Source organism: Azolla caroliniana, unplaced genomic scaffold (assembly GCF_043228905.1).
Source record: "Azolla caroliniana isolate FFs.n. ecotype wild unplaced genomic scaffold, voAzoCaro1.0.p SCAF_15, whole genome shotgun sequence".
NCBI classification, from domain to species: Eukaryota; Viridiplantae; Streptophyta; class Polypodiopsida; order Salviniales; family Salviniaceae; genus Azolla; species Azolla caroliniana.
Genome location: NW_028230450.1, coordinates 10681444 through 10691483, shown reverse-complemented (window position 1 = coordinate 10691483; position 10040 = coordinate 10681444). Strand labels below are relative to the sequence as shown.

The 10040-nt window shown below is 47.2% G+C and overlaps 7 non-coding genes across 7 annotated transcripts; 5 read left to right on the top strand and 2 right to left on the bottom strand.

Annotated features, from left to right (window-relative positions):
* LOC147854611 (small nucleolar RNA Z157/R69/R10) lies at window positions 1–99 on the top strand. Its single transcript, XR_015531090.1, has one exon. It is a non-coding gene; the product is annotated as a small nucleolar RNA Z157/R69/R10 (small nucleolar RNA).
* An 87-nt stretch (window positions 100–186) lies between these two features.
* LOC147854610 (small nucleolar RNA snoR80) lies at window positions 187–321 on the top strand. The gene has a single exon (XR_015531087.1). It is a non-coding gene; the product is annotated as a small nucleolar RNA snoR80 (small nucleolar RNA).
* A 2337-nt stretch (window positions 322–2658) lies between these two features.
* On the top strand, window positions 2659–2865 carry LOC147854609 (U2 spliceosomal RNA). The gene has a single exon (XR_015531138.1). It is a non-coding gene; the product is annotated as a U2 spliceosomal RNA (small nuclear RNA).
* An 811-nt stretch (window positions 2866–3676) lies between these two features.
* LOC147854608 (U1 spliceosomal RNA) lies at window positions 3677–3840 on the bottom strand. The gene has a single exon (XR_015531106.1). It is a non-coding gene; the product is annotated as a U1 spliceosomal RNA (small nuclear RNA).
* A 2119-nt stretch (window positions 3841–5959) lies between these two features.
* On the top strand, window positions 5960–6166 carry LOC147854607 (U2 spliceosomal RNA). The gene has a single exon (XR_015531137.1). It is a non-coding gene; the product is annotated as a U2 spliceosomal RNA (small nuclear RNA).
* Window positions 6167–6977: 811 nt separating this feature from the next.
* On the bottom strand, window positions 6978–7141 carry LOC147854606 (U1 spliceosomal RNA). Its single transcript, XR_015531105.1, has one exon. It is a non-coding gene; the product is annotated as a U1 spliceosomal RNA (small nuclear RNA).
* Window positions 7142–9260: 2119 nt separating this feature from the next.
* LOC147854605 (U2 spliceosomal RNA) lies at window positions 9261–9467 on the top strand. Its single transcript, XR_015531136.1, has one exon. It is a non-coding gene; the product is annotated as a U2 spliceosomal RNA (small nuclear RNA).
* The last annotated feature ends 573 nt before the right edge of the window (window positions 9468–10040 follow it).

Sequence of the window (10040 nt, the reverse complement as noted above, 5' to 3'; positions counted from 1 at the left end):
TCTGCTGCAGTGATGAAGCTAAGTAATATATCGGACTAGAGTTTCTGAATTTGGCTATCCAAATTTGTAGACACAACCCTTGGCTGTCTGAGCGGCAACGCGGATTACATGCATGCCATCGCTACATTCTGTCACTTTTCTTCTGATTTATGTGGGGAGTTAGATGGGCTTGTCATAGCGCCATTTACCAATATCCAGAGCTTTTCTATTCTCTCGTGTTCTGTTTGATTATAATGGCATTGGCGCTAAATGCAGATGTGGTCATTTTGGTCGGTGGACGTATATACGTGTCCATTTGATCGGGAAACGCCACAGACATTTCTTCTCAAGTTTTGTTTGTATGGTTTCTTTCATTTTTGTTCAGGTGCTTGCTTGTCTGCGAACCTGCGTCTGGCCGAGCTGTGTTACGGGAGAATGTAGAACACAGCAAGTAAATCAGATGCATAAATCATATGATTCGGACCCGTTATAACCAGCCCTTCTCTTACTAAGATGTCGTTTGTTTGAAGGTTGAATTGGGTTCTACAGAACGGTGAGAAAGCTGTATGGTGAACTGCATCCTGACTGGATCTATGTTTATTAATTATGTCTACCGAATTCTTCATACCCTTAATTTGCGTAGCGTGCTAATTTTGGTTCTATCAAATAAGGTAGGAATCAGCCCATATCTTTCATGGCTCAACCAGATACTCTGTTTTTACCTTTGTATCTATTACGTTTTCATAACAGCTGGGATATCGAATGAACCAAATTCCTCTTGTAAGCAGTGATTATAGGAGTGTTGTTATATCCAAGAAAAAGTTCACCAGAAATGTTCAACCCGGTCATGGCACTGTCACATTCACGAAGGATAAGCTGTGCACTCTGATTTTACTTTTCCGTAAGAAGATTAATAGCATTGAGAATATTGAAATTGTTTTCTAGCAAAAATTAAATTTGTGATGTTCGAGGGTTAACATAAGGTGCGTTTAAGGCCTTAAAACATAGTGTTACTAGATCCAAGTAACTATGTCTATGCTGACGTCATAGCCATGGTTAATAGTCTTCATTGATTCGATGTGCAACTGTTACATATGAACCTCTAAAATGTATTTGTGACATGTGGGTGATCAATGTTTTATTCTATTGCTGAATTGAGACGTGAGGATAAATTTCCCAAGAAGATTTGAGATACTTGGAAGCTATCTGTGGTGTTCAACTTTGTTGTCCTTTTATGATTTGTTTATTTTACAACATTCCCTAGGAGAAAACTCCTAAACTCCTGTTTGGTGCATGGTAATGATATCTTTTCTTTCATTCTCAAGAATGTGGAAGTAATTTGGATTAAATGTTATCTATCATGTTTTAAGGTCGAGACTCCCTCTCGTTGCAGAACATTGTTTCACTATTTTGTATTTCTGGCATGTGTCAAGGCATATATACAAAAATCGTGAATATTAGTTGATTGTCTTATTATGACTCCTGCGATGAAGGGAGACACCGATGCGATGTCTCAGACCTCCTGTTTCATATACTCCCCCGATCGTCGAGTGTCCGTAGAGGCCAAAGGCGTTGATCACGCGTCTCGATTACATCGTCATTGGATTGCGTCTTTGTTTAAGGTCCGTTTATGTACGCATGTGGATGGGATCGCGTGTATGCCTATGCGATGTTATACATGTCCCATACATGTAGTGTGCGTGTTCGGAATTCGTTATACGATATCGGTATCCTATGTATGATGGTGTGTGTTTTGGGGTTTAGGGTCGCGGTGCCCGTCCTCGCATTTCTGTGGGGAAGGTGCGGTGACCATCCTTATTTAACGAAATTAGTGCTACTACCCTCGGTCGCCCCGATTGTGCCATATGTAAAAATTTCGCAAAGCATGGCCACGGTGTGTATGTTGCCTTAGAAATGGGCGCGCGCCCATTCCCCATCCATTTAAGGGGAATTAGGGTTAGACCAACTTCTCATTGGGCCGCCCTTACGAATCCCGCATCGAGTCTCCCCGGTTCGTTACTTGATTAGGGGGGCGTCACGAGACCATCATTGTGAAACGCATTGGTCATGAAATAACCATGTGACGGGCCACACTAGCTTCAATGCGGAGAAGAGGGCGCGTGTCGGCGTGGCCATTAGGTTGCTCGTTAGTGTGTGCCGTTGTCATGACGAGACTTGAGGTTGGGTAACGCGAGAACGTAGCTACCTAGCTGCAACGATGCGGAACATATTTCCTTGAGGTTTATGCGCGTCGGTCGTTCAAGTAATTGTAAATGCTCTTTCCCTCGACATGCAGTGGGGCCTAATGATTTACTACGTGCAAACGGGTGGATCTCCATTACAACTCTCGTTCGATTCGGGAAGCTCACACGATTTCGTGAACGTTCGTTTGGTTCAGATATGGGGGCTTATAACCACCAATAACGAATCGCACCTATAAGGTGCACCTGGCGATGGGAGAGTATGTATATCCCGACTTGGTATAGGGATGGATAATAAGGTGGCTACAACCAAAACAACAAGTGTCAAATGTGGTCCCTAGGATTGGCTAAGGTGGTTTCGATGCAATGAGAGGACCAAAGTTTGCTTAAATGTTGAGATGATTATACGTATATCCCACATGGGGAGGCATGTTAGGGTGCAGCCTATAAGAAGCAAATCGGGGCTTCAAGAGAACTCATACCTTTCTCGGCCTTTTGGCTAAGATCAAGTGTAGTATCTGTTCTTATCAGTTTAATATCTGATACGCGGCCTATCAGGCCGCACGATATTAACCTAATTTCTTTCATGGGGCCAGCTCCCGCTCGAGGCAGCTTGCTGCTTTTGGGAGTTGCGTGCGTCGCCTCAGCCTTGCACTGACGTTGAGGTCACATAGGCGCGCCCTCATTCTACAATGATAATAAAACTGAAGGAAGATGTTACATAGGCGCCTCCCGCTTCTAATGATAATATGAAGGACGATGTCACGTGGATGAACGTTCTAGATTTATGCATATCTATCTTTTCCCAAATATTTCTTTACGTACTAGAACGGAAGGCTTTCAACGCATGGTGAGCGTCGTAGAGAAACCGACCACACCGATGCCCGGGCTAAAGAAGAACACTATTGGAATGGGAGAGAAGATAAATGGAGGATGCGGCGGGCGTCCGCCTATGGCCGTTAGGCGTACGTATGTGGTCTCTCGTGGTCCTGGCGCCCAAGGCACAGAAGTGAACTAGATTTTACATCGACGCGTGTGCAGCTCGTCGCGTGTATCCACTCACAATTCTCTTCACTCTTACCATGGATACGCCATGTGCCACCTCCGACCTATGACATGTGTATATCCTATACGTGTATATCTCCGCTTGATGGCTCTTTATGCTCCTCTCATTTCTCAGGGTAGTGGAAATCTGTGTTGTGTTGGGTGTCTGAAACCATATTTTGATCTACCGAGCAGGTGAAAATGTATTTAAAATGTGAAAGCAACAGGTGCTTCCTCCAAATCATTATGCATAACATGCATGGCCGAGGGAAGCCACCAAAAAATAAGATGCCTCCGCCAAGCAAAATGCCGAGGGACTCTTAGCGCAACCGACGCTTCCGCCAAACATGGCCAACTTGACGATCAAGCATAAGCGCATCATTTGAGACGAATCCGCCATGAGCGACCAATGCTTCCGCCAAACGTGGCCGACTTGATATCACTGGATTGAGATGGGGGCCGCGCGAACGCGAGCCCCTGCTGTCACAAATTATGACGTGCACTCTCCCGCTTGGGGAGATGCTAGGGCAAGCAGTCCCTCCGGTGGTGCAATGGAGGCACCGGCCCTAAGCCATCGGCCTTCTTGATCACCGATTGACCCCGCCCAGGTAAGTATGCTTTGGCTTAGCGCAACGCTCCCGTTTTATAGCCCCCTTGCTCTGCATCCTCTGTATGTGGGACGTTCTTATCCCGCGCCTGTATTCACCATGACACGCACGCACGCACAACCGTCATCGCGCCACCATCCTCTCACGTCAATCTACCCACTCGCTATTAGTGGTTCACTTTAACCTCGTCCATGTTTTAGCCCCTTCCCGTTTCCGTTCATATCTATAGATCACACAACACACGCTCCAACCTCACCTACCGTCTCCTTCTTGTAATTAATTTAAGTACAACGGCTGGGGAGAAACCATGCGCGTCGTGACGTAGAACCGTGCGTTAATGGCGATGGGTTGCCGAAGCTGTAGAATAACAAAGGAGGGAAACACCGATGCGATGTCCATGTACAACCAACACGCTCGCACAATCCTTGAGCACTGGCCGAGACGTGAATCCACCCGTGCGTCGCTTGTGCAATCCCCGTCGACAGTTGAAGAACGTGACCACTGAGGCGCATGTCTCACATCGGTAAATTTTGAGCATCACTTCCCGTCTCCCAAGCGCACAATTTGCGCAAATATGAGGAGGAGATACAACGCTTTCTAAAAGTTTGGAACGTCGGGAGCAAGAACTTCAGGTCGTGCGTTGCAAGGCCGGAGGAAATATAAGACGAAGCACGGAAATAGCAACAACACAAACCTTGAGATACATCAGGGATGTTCTTCATGTGCTTTATCGTCTTCTCCCTTGCTTGTACATGTTGAAGTCACTATTTTGACGTATAGATCGTTAGATCATGTTGTCTTGGTCATACTTTATGCGTAGAAACCGTATGCGTGTTAAATGTATTGCTTGTGAGGTTTACGCCTACATTACGTATTACACTATCCACTCCGTTATTCGAAATCCATATATAGTACATGTTCGATAGGAGATGTTGTGTCATACGTGTATCGGGTCAATGCCTCAAACCTCCTGTTTCATATACTCCCCCGATCGTCGAGTGTCCGTAGAGGCCAAAGGCGTTGATCACGCGTCTCGATTACATCGTCATTGGATTGCGTCTTTGTTTAAGGTCCGTTTATGTACGCATGTGGATGGGATCGCGTGTATGCCTATGCGATGTTATACATGTCCCATACATGTAGTGTGCGTGTTCGGAATTCGTTATACGATATCGGTATCCTATGTATGATGGTGTGTGTTTCGGGGTTTAGGGTCGCGGTGCCCGTCCTCGCATTTCTGTGGGGAAGGTGCGGTGACCATCCTTATTTAACGAAATTAGTGCTACTACCCTCGGTCGCCCCGATTGTGCCATATGTAAAAATTTCGCAAAGCATGGCCACGGTGTGTATGTTGCCTTAGAAATGGGCGCGCGCCCATTCCCCATCCATTTAAGGGGAATTAGGGTTAGACCAACTTCTCATTGGGCCGCCCTTACGAATCCCGCATCGAGTCTCCCCCGTTCGTTACTTGATTAGGGGGGCGTCACGAGACCATCATTGTGAAACGCATTGGTCATGAAATAACCATGTGACGGGCCACACTAGCTTCAATGCGGAGAAGAGGGCGCGTGTCGGCGTGGCCATTAGGTTGCTCGTTAGTGTGTGCCGTTGTCATGACGAGACTTGAGGTTGGGTAACGCGAGAACGTAGCTACCTAGCTGCAACGATGCGGAACATATTTCCTTGAGGTTTATGCGCGTCGGTCGTTCAAGTAATTGTAAATGCTCTTTCCCTCGACATGCAGTGGGGCCTAATGATTTACTACGTGCAAACGGGTGGATCTCCATTACAACTCTCGTTCGATTCGGGAAGCTCACACGATTTCGTGAACGTTCGTTTGGTTCAGATATGGGGGCTTATAACCACCAATAACGAATCGCACCTATAAGGTGCACCTGGCGATGGGAGAGTATGTATATCCCGACTTGGTATAGGGATGGATAATAAGGTGGCTACAACCAAAACAACAAGTGTCAAATGTGGTCCCTAGGATTGGCTAAGGTGGTTTCGATGCAATGAGAGGACCAAAGTTTGCTTAAATGTTGAGATGATTATACGTATATCCCACATGGGGAGGCATGTTAGGGTGCAGCCTATAAGAAGCAAATCGGGGCTTCAAGAGAACTCATACCTTTCTCGGCCTTTTGGCTAAGATCAAGTGTAGTATCTGTTCTTATCAGTTTAATATCTGATACGCGGCCTATCAGGCCGCACGATATTAACCTAATTTCTTTCATGGGGCCAGCTCCCGCTCGAGGCAGCTTGCTGCTTTTGGGAGTTGCGTGCGTCGCCTCAGCCTTGCACTGACGTTGAGGTCACATAGGCGCGCCCTCATTCTACAATGATAATAAAACTGAAGGAAGATGTTACATAGGCGCCTCCCGCTTCTAATGATAATATGAAGGACGATGTCACGTGGATGAACGTTCTAGATTTATGCATATCTATCTTTTCCCAAATATTTCTTTACGTACTAGAACGGAAGGCTTTCAACGCATGGTGAGCGTCGTAGAGAAACCGACCACACCGATGCCCGGGCTAAAGAAGAACACTATTGGAATGGGAGAGAAGATAAATGGAGGATGCGGCGGGCGTCCGCCTATGGCCGTTAGGCGTACGTATGTGGTCTCTCGTGGTCCTGGCGCCCAAGGCACAGAAGTGAACTAGATTTTACATCGACGCGTGTGCAGCTCGTCGCGTGTATCCACTCACAATTCTCTTCACTCTTACCATGGATACGCCATGTGCCACCTCCGACCTATGACATGTGTATATCCTATACGTGTATATCTCCGCTTGATGGCTCTTTATGCTCCTCTCATTTCTCAGGGTAGTGGAAATCTGTGTTGTGTTGGGTGTCTGAAACCATATTTTGATCTACCGAGCAGGTGAAAATGTATTTAAAATGTGAAAGCAACAGGTGCTTCCTCCAAATCATTATGCATAACATGCATGGCCGAGGGAAGCCACCAAAAAATAAGATGCCTCCGCCAAGCAAAATGCCGAGGGACTCTTAGCGCAACCGACGCTTCCGCCAAACATGGCCAACTTGACGATCAAGCATAAGCGCATCATTTGAGACGAATCCGCCATGAGCGACCAATGCTTCCGCCAAACGTGGCCGACTTGATATCACTGGATTGAGATGGGGGCCGCGCGAACGCGAGCCCCTGCTGTCACAAATTATGACGTGCACTCTCCCGCTTGGGGAGATGCTAGGGCAAGCAGTCCCTCCGGTGGTGCAATGGAGGCACCGGCCCTAAGCCATCGGCCTTCTTGATCACCGATTGACCCCGCCCAGGTAAGTATGCTTTGGCTTAGCGCAACGCTCCCGTTTTATAGCCCCCTTGCTCTGCATCCTCTGTATGTGGGACGTTCTTATCCCGCGCCTGTATTCACCATGACACGCACGCACGCACAACCGTCATCGCGCCACCATCCTCTCACGTCAATCTACCCACTCGCTATTAGTGGTTCACTTTAACCTCGTCCATGTTTTAGCCCCTTCCCGTTTCCGTTCATATCTATAGATCACACAACACACGCTCCAACCTCACCTACCGTCTCCTTCTTGTAATTAATTTAAGTACAACGGCTGGGGAGAAACCATGCGCGTCGTGACGTAGAACCGTGCGTTAATGGCGATGGGTTGCCGAAGCTGTAGAATAACAAAGGAGGGAAACACCGATGCGATGTCCATGTACAACCAACACGCTCGCACAATCCTTGAGCACTGGCCGAGACGTGAATCCACGCGTGCGTCGCTTGTGCAATCCCCGTCGACAGTTGAAGAACGTGACCACTGAGGCGCATGTCTCACATCGGTAAATTTTGAGCATCACTTCCCGTCTCCCAAGCGCACAATTTGCGCAAATATGAGGAGGAGATACAACGCTTTCTAAAAGTTTGGAACGTCGGGAGCAAGAACTTCAGGTCGTGCGTTGCAAGGCCGGAGGAAATATAAGACGAAGCACGGAAATAGCAACAACACAAACCTTGAGATACATCAGGGATGTTCTTCATGTGCTTTATCGTCTTCTCCCTTGCTTGTACATGTTGAAGTCACTATTTTGACGTATAGATCGTTAGATCATGTTGTCTTGGTCATACTTTATGCGTAGAAACCGTATGCGTGTTAAATGTATTGCTTGTGAGGTTTACGCCTACATTACGTATTACACTATCCACTCCGTTATTCGAAATCCATATATAGTACATGTTCGATAGGAGATGTTGTGTCATACGTGTATCGGGTCAATGCCTCAAACCTCCTGTTTCATATACTCCCCCGATCGTCGAGTGTCCGTAGAGGCCAAAGGCGTTGATCACGCGTCTCGATTACATCGTCATTGGATTGCGTCTTTGTTTAAGGTCCGTTTATGTACGCATGTGGATGGGATCGCGTGTATGCCTATGCGATGTTATACATGTCCCATACATGTAGTGTGCGTGTTCGGAATTCGTTATACGATATCGGTATCCTATGTATGATGGTGTGTGTTTCGGGGTTTAGGGTCGCGGTGCCCGTCCTCGCATTTCTGTGGGGAAGGTGCGGTGACCATCCTTATTTAACGAAATTAGTGCTACTACCCTCGGTCGCCCCGATTGTGCCATATGTAAAAATTTCGCAAAGCATGGCCACGGTGTGTATGTTGCCTTAGAAATGGGCGCGCGCCCATTCCCCATCCATTTAAGGGGAATTAGGGTTAGACCAACTTCTCATTGGGCCGCCCTTACGAATCCCGCATCGAGTCTCCCCCGTTCGTTACTTGATTAGGGGGGCGTCACGAGACCATCATTGTGAAACGCATTGGTCATGAAATAACCATGTGACGGGCCACACTAGCTTCAATGCGGAGAAGAGGGCGCGTGTCGGCGTGGCCATTAGGTTGCTCGTTAGTGTGTGCCGTTGTCATGACGAGACTTGAGGTTGGGTAACGCGAGAACGTAGCTACCTAGCTGCAACGATGCGGAACATATTTCCTTGAGGTTTATGCGCGTCGGTCGTTCAAGTAATTGTAAATGCTCTTTCCCTCGACATGCAGTGGGGCCTAATGATTTACTACGTGCAAACGGGTGGATCTCCATTACAACTCTCGTTCGATTCGGGAAGCTCACACGATTTCGTGAACGTTCGTTTGGTTCAGATATGGGGGCTTATAACCACCAATAACGAATCGCACCTATAAGGTGCACCTGGCGATGGGAGAGTATGTATATCCCGACTTGGTATAGGGATGGATAATAAGGTGGCTACAACCAAAACAACAAGTGTCAAATGTGGTCCCTAGGATTGGCTAAGGTGGTTTCGATGCAATGAGAGGACCAAAGTTTGCTTAAATGTTGAGATGATTATACGTATATCCCACATGGGGAGGCATGTTAGGGTGCAGCCTATAAGAAGCAAATCGGGGCTTCAAGAGAACTCATACCTTTCTCGGCCTTTTGGCTAAGATCAAGTGTAGTATCTGTTCTTATCAGTTTAATATCTGATACGCGGCCTATCAGGCCGCACGATATTAACCTAATTTCTTTCATGGGGCCAGCTCCCGCTCGAGGCAGCTTGCTGCTTTTGGGAGTTGCGTGCGTCGCCTCAGCCTTGCACTGACGTTGAGGTCACATAGGCGCGCCCTCATTCTACAATGATAATAAAACTGAAGGAAGATGTTACATAGGCGCCTCCCGCTTCTAATGATAATATGAAGGACGATGTCACGTGGATGAACGTTCTAGATTTATGCATATCTATCTTTTCCCAAATATTTCTTTAGGTACTAGAACGGAAGGCTTTCAACGCATGGTGAGCGTCGTAGAGAAACCGACCACACCGATGCCCGGGCTAAAGAAGAACACTATTGGAATGGGAGAGAAGATAAATGGAGGATGCGGCGGGCGTCCGCCTATGGCCGTTAGGCGTACGTATGTGGTCTCTCGTGGTCCTGGCGCCCAAGGCACAGAAGTGAACTAGATTTTACATCGACGCGTGTGCAGCTCGTCGCGTGTATCCACTCACAATTCTCTTCACTCTTACCATGGATACGCCATGTGCCACCTCCGACCTATGACATGTGTATATCCTATACGTGTATATCTCCGCTTGATGGCTCTTTATGCTCCTCTCATTTCTCAGGGTAGTGGAAATCTGTGTTGTGTTGGGTGTCTGAAACCATATTTTGATCTACCGAGCAGGTGAAAATGTATTTAAAAT